This window comes from Phyllopteryx taeniolatus, chromosome 18 (assembly GCF_024500385.1).
Source record: "Phyllopteryx taeniolatus isolate TA_2022b chromosome 18, UOR_Ptae_1.2, whole genome shotgun sequence".
NCBI lineage: Eukaryota > Metazoa > Chordata > Actinopteri > Syngnathiformes > Syngnathidae > Phyllopteryx > Phyllopteryx taeniolatus.
In genome coordinates, this window is record NC_084519.1 from 9,353,972 (window position 1) to 9,365,495 (window position 11,524).

Consider the following 11,524-nt stretch of genomic DNA (forward strand, 5'->3'; position numbering starts at 1 on the left):
TTATTAAAATGTAAAAAAAAAAAAAAAAGGGCTCAGTTATTATTCCGTTGTCGTGTTTGTCTAATAGTTGAATTTGTGTGCGTCACAAAGAAAAATTTTCAAAAAAGAGAACATTTTTAACGAGTGAAATATGCAGTTAAGTTAATAGTTTCAGTCTTTTTCTTTTGAAGCTAATGAATTGTTGGATCTATCTCACCCAACACCTATAAAAATAGACACAAAAGGATGCTGGTTTCTTTTGCTCATGAGGAGGGCGTATGGGAGATTGTTCAGATTACAGCCTCTCATCACGCTCTCAACAATCTCTCCCATCTCTCCTGTATTTATTTGAAATAGGGAGGTTTTACAAGACATAACATACTAAGCTACAAGACACAACACACTAAGGGAAGGGTTTCAAAGTGAAGACATGAGACCCACACCTGCCACGTCCTTGGTCAAGACACCCTTCTCTCTGATGGTTCCTGCTGAGTCATCTCCTTGAAGGCGAGACATCTTCCTGCCTCACGGTCAGCGAGCAACCATCAAAATCGTCCATAATACTAATGCAAGTTTAGCAAATAAATGATAACTTCTACAATATATTTAACATGAATCCCAAATGATACAATAGCATCCTACTATAACTATAAATAGAGTAAATAGAGCAGTCACTTCATTTTTAGCTTGAAATGTCGATAATGCTGTTTCAAATATAAAGATCGAGCTTGTTTTTTCAAGGTTTCAACAAAAACAAAAAAAGTTATGACTCTTCAGTGTTGTCTTTGTCTTCATCTTGGACCTCGTCCTCCACACTGTAAGAAACACAAGCAACATATCATTGATAGATCCTCACTTTTGATTGATATGTTCATTATTGTGTTTTTTATTTCACTGAGGTGTATATTTTTTTATATCATTTAAAAAAATTGTACAACTGTTCTCCGGCCTCGACTGCTTGCTCTCCCCGTGCCTGCTTTGTAGGTTGATTGAAGACTCTAAATTGCCCATAGGTGTGAATGGTTGTTTGTCTATGTGTGTCCTGATTTTGGCTGGCTACCAGTTCAGAGTGTACCCTGCCTCTCGCCCATAGTCAGCTGAGATAGGCGCCAGTATACCTGCGACCCTAGTGAGGATAAGCGGTACAGAAAATGTATGCATGGATGTTTAACTGTTTAACAATTGTTGTTAATTGTTTAACTGTTGTTAATTGTGCCATTGTTTACGAGATATCGTACATTTTTCATCTGAAAACATTTAAACGCTGTTGTGAGATGTCACTTTTTTCAAAATTAATTAATTTTGGTTTAATAATACAAGCAATGTAAACTTTTGTTGACAAACATACATTTTTATTATTTTGAATTGTTTTAACTTTTTTACCTTGCACTTTATCGTTTAACATTTTTTAAATTGTAACAAGTATAATGTTATAAAATGTCACATCATTTTTTTAATTCGTTTTTTAAAAGAATTTTAAAAAACACTGCATTTTACAGAATATCTTTTAGGTGGGAAAAGGAGGTTAGTGTTGGGGTGTGCAACCTACTTCCTGTGGACCCTTCTAAAATTCTAGACACAGAACCTCGGAAAGAAGTGCTATATTATTATGTACTTGGGGAAACGAAAATGGCGCCCCACCCATACCTGGGTTAACTCCTCACTATTTGTAAATCAAGTACTGTAGATGTATGGATATGTCAATCACATGTACCAGCATTCTTGATCCTCCACGTTGCTCCCATCCTCCGTTTGGGCAGGGTTGTGAAAACAAACAACAGAGCTATAAAAGCAACATCCAATTAGTTGGTAGCACTCATAAATGACTAGTCTATACAGTGCATGGACAGACCCTTTCCCAAAAATTTGAATATCATGCAAAAGTTTATTTCCATAATTCCATTCAATAAGGTAAACTTTCACAGATTAACAGCCCACAATTTAAACAATTTCAAGTATTTATTCGCCCAATGGTTAAGATCATCGCCTGCCACCGTGGGGGACCTTGGTTCAAAACCCCGACTGGACCATCCGCCAACATCCCCCGGACTCACGGCTGTGGTGTCCTTGAGCAAGACACTGATACCCCGAAATGCTCCCCGGGCGCTTCAGCTGCCCCCTGCTCCAACGTGCTCCACTAATATGTGTATGTGTTCACTGTGATGGGTTAAATGCAGAGAACAAATTTCATGTGCATGCATGCATGTTCATGACAATAAAAGATGATTCTTGTTCTTCTTCCAGCTCTTAAAACCCACGAAATCAGGACTTCAAAAAATGTGAATACTGTGAAGAAATCAGCCCAAATTTTGCAGGCCGTAAATGTTTTAAACGGAGTGTCACACACTAATCATCTACTAAACTTAAAGCATCTGCAAAGGTTTCCCCAGGTGTCATTAAATTGCTTCAATTTGGTTCAGTTGTCTCAGTTGGGTTCAATATAGAGAAGATTGCAGACTTGACAACTGGCCAGAAGACCATCATTGAGACCCTCCATAGGAAGCGTAAACCACAAAATTCATCGCTAAGCAGGCTGGCTGTTCACAGAGTGCTGTGTCCAAGCATATCAATGGAAAGTCTAGTGGAAGGACGAAATGTAGCCGGAGAAGATGCACCAGCAAAAGAGATGACCGTGGGCTTCAGCGGATTATCAAACAGAGAAGATTCAAGAATCTAGCAGAGTTCCAGAAAGAGTGGAATGAGGCGGGAGTCACAGCTTCAAAACCACCACATTCAGACGCATCCAGGAGATGGGCTACGACGGTCGGGTTCCTCGGGTCAAGCCACTTCTGAGCCTGAGCCAACATAGGAAGTGTCTCAACTGGGCCAAGGAGAAGAAGGACTGGACGGTCGGTTAGTGGTCTGAGGTCCTCTTTTCCGATGAAAGTAAAATGTGCCTTTCATTCGGGAATCAAGGTCCAAGGGTGAACGAAGACTGGTGAAGAACAGAACTCAAGCTGCTTGAGGTCCAGTGTGAAATATCCACAGTCAGTCATGATTTGGGGTGCGATGTCCAGTGCAGGTGTTGGTAAACTCTGCTTTCTTAAATCCAAGGTCACCGCTTGTTGCATGTTTTTGGGATTCCCAACCAAGTGTTGAAGATTAACATATCGTTTTGAAAGAACCATATTTTGATTGATTTAATGCGACCCTAATTTCTTTTTTTTCCCCTACAAAATCTGAGAAGTAAATGATTTCTTCACAGTATTCAAAATTTTTTAATTCCTGATTTTGTGGGTTTTATGAGCTGGAAGCCCAAATTATGTAAAAATAAATAAATAAATAAATACTTGAAATTGTTTAAATTGTGGGCCCTGAATCTACAATTAATGCAAGTTTAACTTTTTGAATGGAATTATGGAAATAAATGAACTTTTCCATGATATTCACATTTTTCAGAACAGGTATGTATATACTGTTTTTCTAATGCATGATGTCATCAATGAGGACAACCTGCTGTTGTGTCTGTCAAGTGTTCTTGGGCTGACCACCTGTGTAAACACAAACAGAGAATGCATCAAGTTGCAACATTTTGTTTAATTGCGTGAAAGTAGACGGGAAACTGATTTCTATCGTGCTATCTGCGATCATACCAAATGTTAGCATTTGTTCAATTGTACCTGATCTCGGGGGCATATTTTAAAATCCGTATTGATCTGCAGTAGCCCTTTCTCTACCCAGGTTGCTGTCTTGATAAATGTTTGCATAAAAACTGTTACCATGTTATCGTTTTATCCATTTTCATTAGAAATAGTACCTGCCTAAAGGGATAATGTAAACTCTTTTTTTTTTTTTGCCATACCACCTTTTCCACTTGGGTCACGAGCTTGCCATCTGTTAACATATAAACCAGGGCTGCAGTAGTGAATATTTTCAGAATTGCTTATTCTATCGATTATTCCATCAATTAATTAAATAAATATCTATTTCCCATTTATGTTTGTTGTAAAATATATATATATATTTTACTGTTTATTAACTGATTATGATTTGGGTTTGTCTAATGAAAAAAAAAAAAAAACTAAGTAAACAACAATTAAGAAATATCACATGAGAGGGAATGATGTACTTACCAAACTTTTTAAAACAGAGCTACTTCTTGGATACTAATTAATGTGAAGGGTTAATACTTTGATACACTTCTGAGGCTGTTTAAGGTTAAACTACGTGTCAGTTACAGGTTATTCATACTACCGCTGCAAATAATTATTTTTGTAAAAGATTAAACTGACTGCTATTTGTTTCCATAAATTGAATATGATTTAGTCACTGGTTTGGTCCGTAACATGTCAGAAAATTGGCAAAAATGTTCATCGTTTTACCAAGTAAAAATATAGGTTTACAAATGTCTTACTGTGATCAAACACAAAAGATTAGTCTGCTTTCATGAAAGACTACACAAATCTCAGAACATTTACTATTGAGAGGCTGAAATCGGAGGACAATTTTTAGTTTAAAAAAATGGCTCTAAACTGTTAATTGATGATCAAAATAGTTATTGATTAATTTGATGATTGATTAGTTGTCTAATTGTTGGACCTCTAATACCAATTATTAGCATTTTGTCGACACTCATCGGAAATAGTACCCAAGTTAAATCTCTTTCTTGTTGTGTTTTATAATAACAACTGATAGCCTGTTAGCATCTTATCAATTCTTATTAGAAATATTAGCCAACCAAAGGGCAAGAGGTATAACATTTATCTGTGTTTGCGTGTTGTTTAGCAAGATTGCTATCCTGCTAACTGGCATGTGTGTGTGTGTGTGTGTGTGTGTTCCGGGTTTTGTCTTCCCCCCCAATTTCACACACACCTGCTCCTGTGAGCATCTTCACCACCTGTGCCTCGTTCACCCTAATTACCCCTTGTATTTAACCTCGTGTCTCATTCCCTCTCGTTGCCAGTTCGTTGTACCTTGTCGTCGCGTTCCAGCATTCCTTGTTTCCACGTCACAGACTCTCAGTAAAACTTGACCCTGTTCCGATTATCGACCTTGCCTCTTTGCCTCATGTTTTTGGATACTGTTCATGACAGCTAACATTTTAGCATTTTTGCCATTCTCATTAAAAAAATTAAAAATAGTCCCCGACTAAAGGGCATGATTTACTGTAATATCCTTATTAATCTGTTGTGGCCCTTTCTGTACCCAGGTCACTATCTGGCTATATGTTGGCATAACAACTTCTGTCATGTTAGCATTTTATCTTGAGGGGGAAAAAAAAAAACCCCAAAAAAACACTTGAGTAAAGGGCATGATTAAAAATATATATATATTTAATTCCTCATCCACCAGCCTTAATGTGTGCTGGGCCCCGCTTGCTATCATGCTATATTTTAGCACTGTATCATCTGAACAATTACAAGTTGCACCCGACAAAAGGGCATGATGTCAAATTAAAGTAGTGTCACACAGCTTCATTGTCAACAACTTTGCGCGTGAAATATCACCATATTAAGGGTTTGATCTCCGTCCACGATGATGCCGGGCCTTCCGGACGGGTCGTCGACGCACTCGACCGAAAACTAAAAAAGAATATGACTACGTTTCAGTCACCATTTTCTGCAATACATAATCATATGTTTCATTTTGCACATTCATACAACTCGTAACTGAATGACTCAACTCACGTTTATTGTTAGATCATCGAACGCCATCTTTTTTGTTTTTTTCTTTTTTTCCCTTTTCATACAATGTCATTTCCGGTACTCACGCCGTCTACACGTGAGACACCGTAACGTATCAAATATTGTTTAAATAGTCCTAATTTGAAAATATTATATCAAACTATTTTTACAGTATTTTAATATATTTTTGTGTCATTTTGGAACATTTTAGCACCTAAAAAATACATTTCCTCTTAGGACGTCACAAAAACTGCTGATAGGATGGCACTATAAACTGAGGACACTGTTCTAGCTTTATGTAATAAAAGAAAGCTTACCTTTTGTCCTGGGCGAAGCACTTTCTCTTGTTTTGGTGGAGAAAAGAGGAAAGTTACACTCACCCTCGTTGGCCGGATGAGATGTTTCCAGGAAACTCATCGCTATTATGCAAAAAGACTCGAGAGAAATGCACGGTTGCAGATGGTGCAATGCTTTCATGACTTACAAAAAAAGTCGACTTCCTTAAACTGCCTGTCGATTGAATGTCAAGTATTCTAGAATAACCTGCTCTGCCAATTCACCTGGCACGCTGCATTGCTAGATGTTATGATGCCAACTGATCGCATGTTATCATTTGATCTGTTCTCATTAGAAATGGTAGGGTGTAATATAAAGTCCACATTCATCTGCTTCAGCACTGTCTGTACTCGGGTTGGCTATCCTGCTGCGTTACCATACCAACTGACAGCATGTTAGCATTTGATCAGTTCTCATTAGAAATAATCTCCGACCAAAGGGCGCAATGTAAAAGCCTAGCATAGCAGCTGGTAGCATGTTAGTATTGTATCAATCTTCATTTGGTCAAAGTGTAAAATCCTCAATCAGTTTTAGCATTTTTTGTATCGAGGTGATAATATTGCTATATCTTAGAATACCACCTGCTATCATTTTAGCATTCTATCACTTGGAAATATTACCTGACCAAAGGGCTGTTACAAATTCCTTATTGCTCTATGGTAGCACTTTTTGTATTGAGATTACCATCTCTCGATGTGTTGGCATATAGTAACTGTGCCTGCATGAGTTTCCTCCGGGTACTGCGGTTTCCTCCCACATCCCAAAACAGGCACGGTAGGTTGATTGAAGACTCTAAATTGCCCGTAGGTGTGAATGTGAGTGCAAATGGTTTTTTGTTTATAGTTGCCCTACGATTGGCTGGCGACCAGATCAGGGTGACCGCTGCATCTCGCCCACAGTCAGCTGGGATAGGCAACAGCACGGCCGCGAACCTACTGAGGATAAGTGGTATGGAAAATGAATGAATGAATGTTCACTATGCCAGTTAACAGTGCTTGTATCTAAAACTTTTCCTCACAAGTCAAAGAAAAAAAAAAGATAAATATAGCAGTATTATGTTTTTTTCTTTGACAAGTATATTTACGCACACAGTGATGATTGTTACAACAATTATGAGCGCTTCTATATAGCTGACCCCCCATCGAGAAGTGTGGGTCAACCCCCTGTTTGTAACGGGCCTGGGAACACGTCTCAGGGGTGATCAAACCTGATTTATTATTAATCATCATCTTTCAAGTGTTATCATCTACTTGGCTTTTTTGAGACAAACACAGCTTTCAGGGAAATATGGCTGGGGGAAAAAGCCCCTCCCTGCGGGGAGCAGTGAGCGTGGGGCACTTGTGATTTCTTTGCTACCCGAAGACGAACACTGATGCTGCATGACCCACATTTTCTTCCCTCTGCCGCAAACATCACAGCTGGCACATCAGATGGCAACGACACACATGCGCTAACAGATGCCAGCATATCCAACAACAAACAGTGGAACGTTAGTCTGTTTTGGGACACTGGTTGATTTTATTTTATTTTTTCGCCACGCTCGCTCATATTTTCTGTGGTTCCATGCTCTAATTCAATGGACATTTACTTCTTCTCAGCACACATTTCCTCAGGATGGTTCGAAAAAAACATTTGGCAAAATACCTGAACAAAAATGGGAAACGTGAGCACAAAACAACAGTACTTTCACTGTAATCAACATGAACTGATGGGGGCTGCTGGGAAGTTCGTTGCCACCATCTAGGGATTGGGTGTCTCAAAAGCTCAGTTTTTCAAGTTATGATTTATTTGTTTTGGGGTTTTTTTGCTTTCTGCTGCGAGCTAAATTTGACTTAAAAGCGAGCTTCAGATACGTCGCCACGCAAGTGAAGTCAAGAGAATATGCGGCAATTGAGATCGTGTAACGCTCTGGCATGTGGGCAAGGAGACAAGTCGCAAATGCGCTTTCAGGCATTTATTGAATGGGACACATTCAAACACACAAATACAAAATGAGAACTCTTGCAAGTGCTCCAGCTTCTGATGTCACTCATTTGGCCACACCCCTTAAAGGCACTCTACACTACATTCAGTAATTACACTTTGTAAACCAGTTTTTCTTTAACATTCTCTTTTAAGCTTTTATGCAATAAAGTCCTATTTTGTGTGTGTGTGTTAACGTTTTGCGTGCGTTGTGCTTGTGTGATGTGTTTTCGTGTCTGTGTTGTGTGTGTCTCGTGTTTTGTTTGTGTTGTCTCTTCGTGTGTGTTTTGTGTGTAAGTCTTTTACATGTTGTGTGTGTGTGTGTGTGCGTGCGTGCATTTGTGCATAGAGCGTGTGTCTTCGTGTGTGTTGTGTCTTTGTGTGTGTTTGATTTGTGTGTGTTCATGTGTGTGTGTGTATGTGTGTGCATCATGTGTACATCTCACGTTGACAATGACCATTAAAATGACAATCAAGACATTCTTTTTTTTATCGTGCATGTGTGCATGCGCATGTTGTGTGCACATGTGTTTTGTGTTGTGTGTGTTGTGTGCTTTTGTGTTTTTGGGACGACCATCCGCCACTCTGAGGCTGACCCACTTCTCTGCTAGAACTGTGGGGCATAGAATCATGAAAGGGAATCAGAAAATAAGACGTTCAGTTCTGTGTGTGCGTGTGTCATCGGATCGTTTCTCACTGTGTCAGTATTCCTGCACGCTCTTCTGAAATCCTGTGGCGGCAATCGTGTCCGTGTCGTACGCGTTCCGCCTCTCTGACACTGTTGCAAGTTTAATGAGCGCCAAAGCTGGGCAACGTAAATAAATCAATAATGTAATATTGCGGGGTGTCTACGTGATCATGTCATGTCTGTTGTGTGACTTGCCACGCCCAGCTCCACTGTCAATCAAATACCTCTAGGACGACCTGGAAAAAAAAAGATGCTACTTTGACTAGCATCTTTCTGACGCCAACACATAACTACATGTTTCAGTTGTGAAAATATATCAGTTTAAAGCCTCGGGTATCTGGAATACTATATCCCATGGGAGATTGCAGAGGTTTTTCCACGCTGCGATAATGAAGCGCTCTAAAGCGGCCACGCTAGCCTGAAGCCCCGCTCCACATGCTGGCTATCATGTCAGACTTTAGAAAACCAAAAAATCCCCCTCACTCTTCTGTCTTTCTCTGCATGATGTGCGTGCACTCACGGCTAACAATGAGGCGCTCTAAAGCAGCCACACCAGCAGACTATCGGAAGGGAAGATACATTTTCACAGTGAAGGCATAGCTGACTAGCTAACCGGATGTCCCAACTGAGCTGGATAACCCCTGATGCGAATGAAAGCGCTCAAGTTCTTATATAGTGGGGGAAAAGTGAAAATCTTTGAATACTGAGGTGTTCCAGACCTGTTCCAATGGCAGGAGGCCCTGAGGACGACCCGGGACACGCTGGTGAGACTTTGGGTACGTTCGGAAATTCAATCTGACGCTAGCAGTGCGCTCTGAGAGTGCAGTGTTCAGAGAGGCAGATCCCTCTCCATTTTCAGTGAATTTACGAACGAGCGGGTTGGTCATTGGCAGGGATACGTCAGTGCGCCCGCCATATTGAATGTGTCAGTTCTGCGTGTAAACATCTCGCCCTGCACGATGCTTTGGCCTCTCTGTCTCCTCAGTCAGAGTGGCGGCAGTGTGCGCCGGCACTCCCTGACTTCTGAATAACCGCGGCACACTCCAACAACGCTCTGAGTTTCTGAGCGTTCCGGAGTGTAGAGAGCGCGCTTGGAGTGAATTTCCGAACGTGTACCCTATGTCTCCCGGTTAGCCTGAGAATGCCTTGGTATCCCCTGGGAAGAGTTGGTCGAAGTGGCTGCGAGAGGGAAGTCTGGGCTTCCCTGCTTAAGATAATGCTCCCATGACCTGACCCCAGAAAATCGATTAATTAAAGAAAATCACCATTTAAAAGCAGCATTTTATGTTTACTTGGGTTATCTTTGCCTAATATTTACATTTCTTTGATGATCTTAAACATTAAAGTGGAGAAACTATGCAAAAAATAAGAATTTGAGAGAACGGGGCAAATACTTTTTCATGGCACGGTATATAGAGTCTCACAATCATGGGAAACTTGCTACTGTACCCGTGTGTGTGCGCACGCTCTGTGTTCTTTTGTTGTTGTTTTTTGGGCCGCATGTGACTTTCCCCTTGAATGGAGCGTTTCAGTGTAAAAAATGCAACGGTTACGGCAGCGTTTCCTCTGCGATCATGTGAATTTAAATGGGAACACTGGGTTCTCACTGATGTACATTGTACCTGTATGGTGTCCTTTTTAACTAATTTGTCTTTCAGCCTCTCCTCTGTGACAAATTAAGACACGGACAAAAAAAAAAAACTGGAAAATGCCCCAAAAAGGAATTGTGCCATTTTGGTCCAAATCCAAATTCCTACTAGTGACTTTGTTCAAATGTGCCAAATCTGCCGAATCAGATATCCGAGGCAGATGGATAAAACCAAATTGCCAAACTTTTGTTGCCTATGCCATTTAATGTGGGCCGAGCATGGTTTCAAAGTACAGCCGTCCCTCGCGATATTGCCGTTCCCTTTTCACGGTGTCACGGTATCACCGATTTATTTATGCATTTATTTTTATTTTTAAACTGTAAATATCTCATTTTATACTGCACATTTTTGGCTGTATCACTGGATTTATTTATTTATTATTATAATTATTTTTTTGTGATGATCATTTTCACCAACAATGCATAATGGGATGTATCGGCCATTTTCCGGCTAGCTGCATGCATGGAGAATGTCAACAAAGCTGTGTTGTCATTAGTCACGCCGTGAGATGGCGTGTTATCATAAAAGGGTAGGAGATTTATTTAGAGCACAAAATCTTGCTAACTCAATCAATCGAGCTCTCGAAGCGTGGCGGAAGGTAGAACCCAGGCAGTCACTCCATGGCAGGGATCTGGATTGAGACGGACAGCTAGCTAGATGTTGCTAGCTCCTGTGGAGGAACTGCTTTTTGCAAGGTTTTGTCTTGTCTCTTTGTTTGTGTGCACCCATGATTACTGTCTTTGGGTGTTGAAAAAAATCACTATACAAATGTTCTTATTATTACAACAGTACAGATGGTAGATTTCATCAATCCAAACTGCAAAGCCCTTCTCATGTTTACTTATTACTGCATTTATTTATTTTGCGCTAGCTGTTTTTACTATCTTTGGAGCCATACTGAGGGGTAATTTAGAGCAAATAAACAAAGATATATGCAGTGTGACGCATGGAGCCAGTGATGCTTGTGCAGCACAAAAGCGTGACTGCGCGTCCATGCCAAATACAGTGTGTGTAATGTTTCTTTGAAATTTTAGTTTCTAATCCTGTTTGTTGGAAAACCAGGTCAATTGTAACCCGAGGTACCAAGATGCAGTAACTATCTTAAGATAGTTAAATTCATTCCTTGACCATACTTAACTCAAAACATTCGTACCGCAACTCATCTTTCCCCATTAAACTGTTTTTGTCAGACTTGAAGCTTCACTCCAATGGTCAATATGCAGCTCCTTCTGGTGTGTGCGCTTGGCTACATGGGCGCAGTAAAATACGGATATATACGGATACAT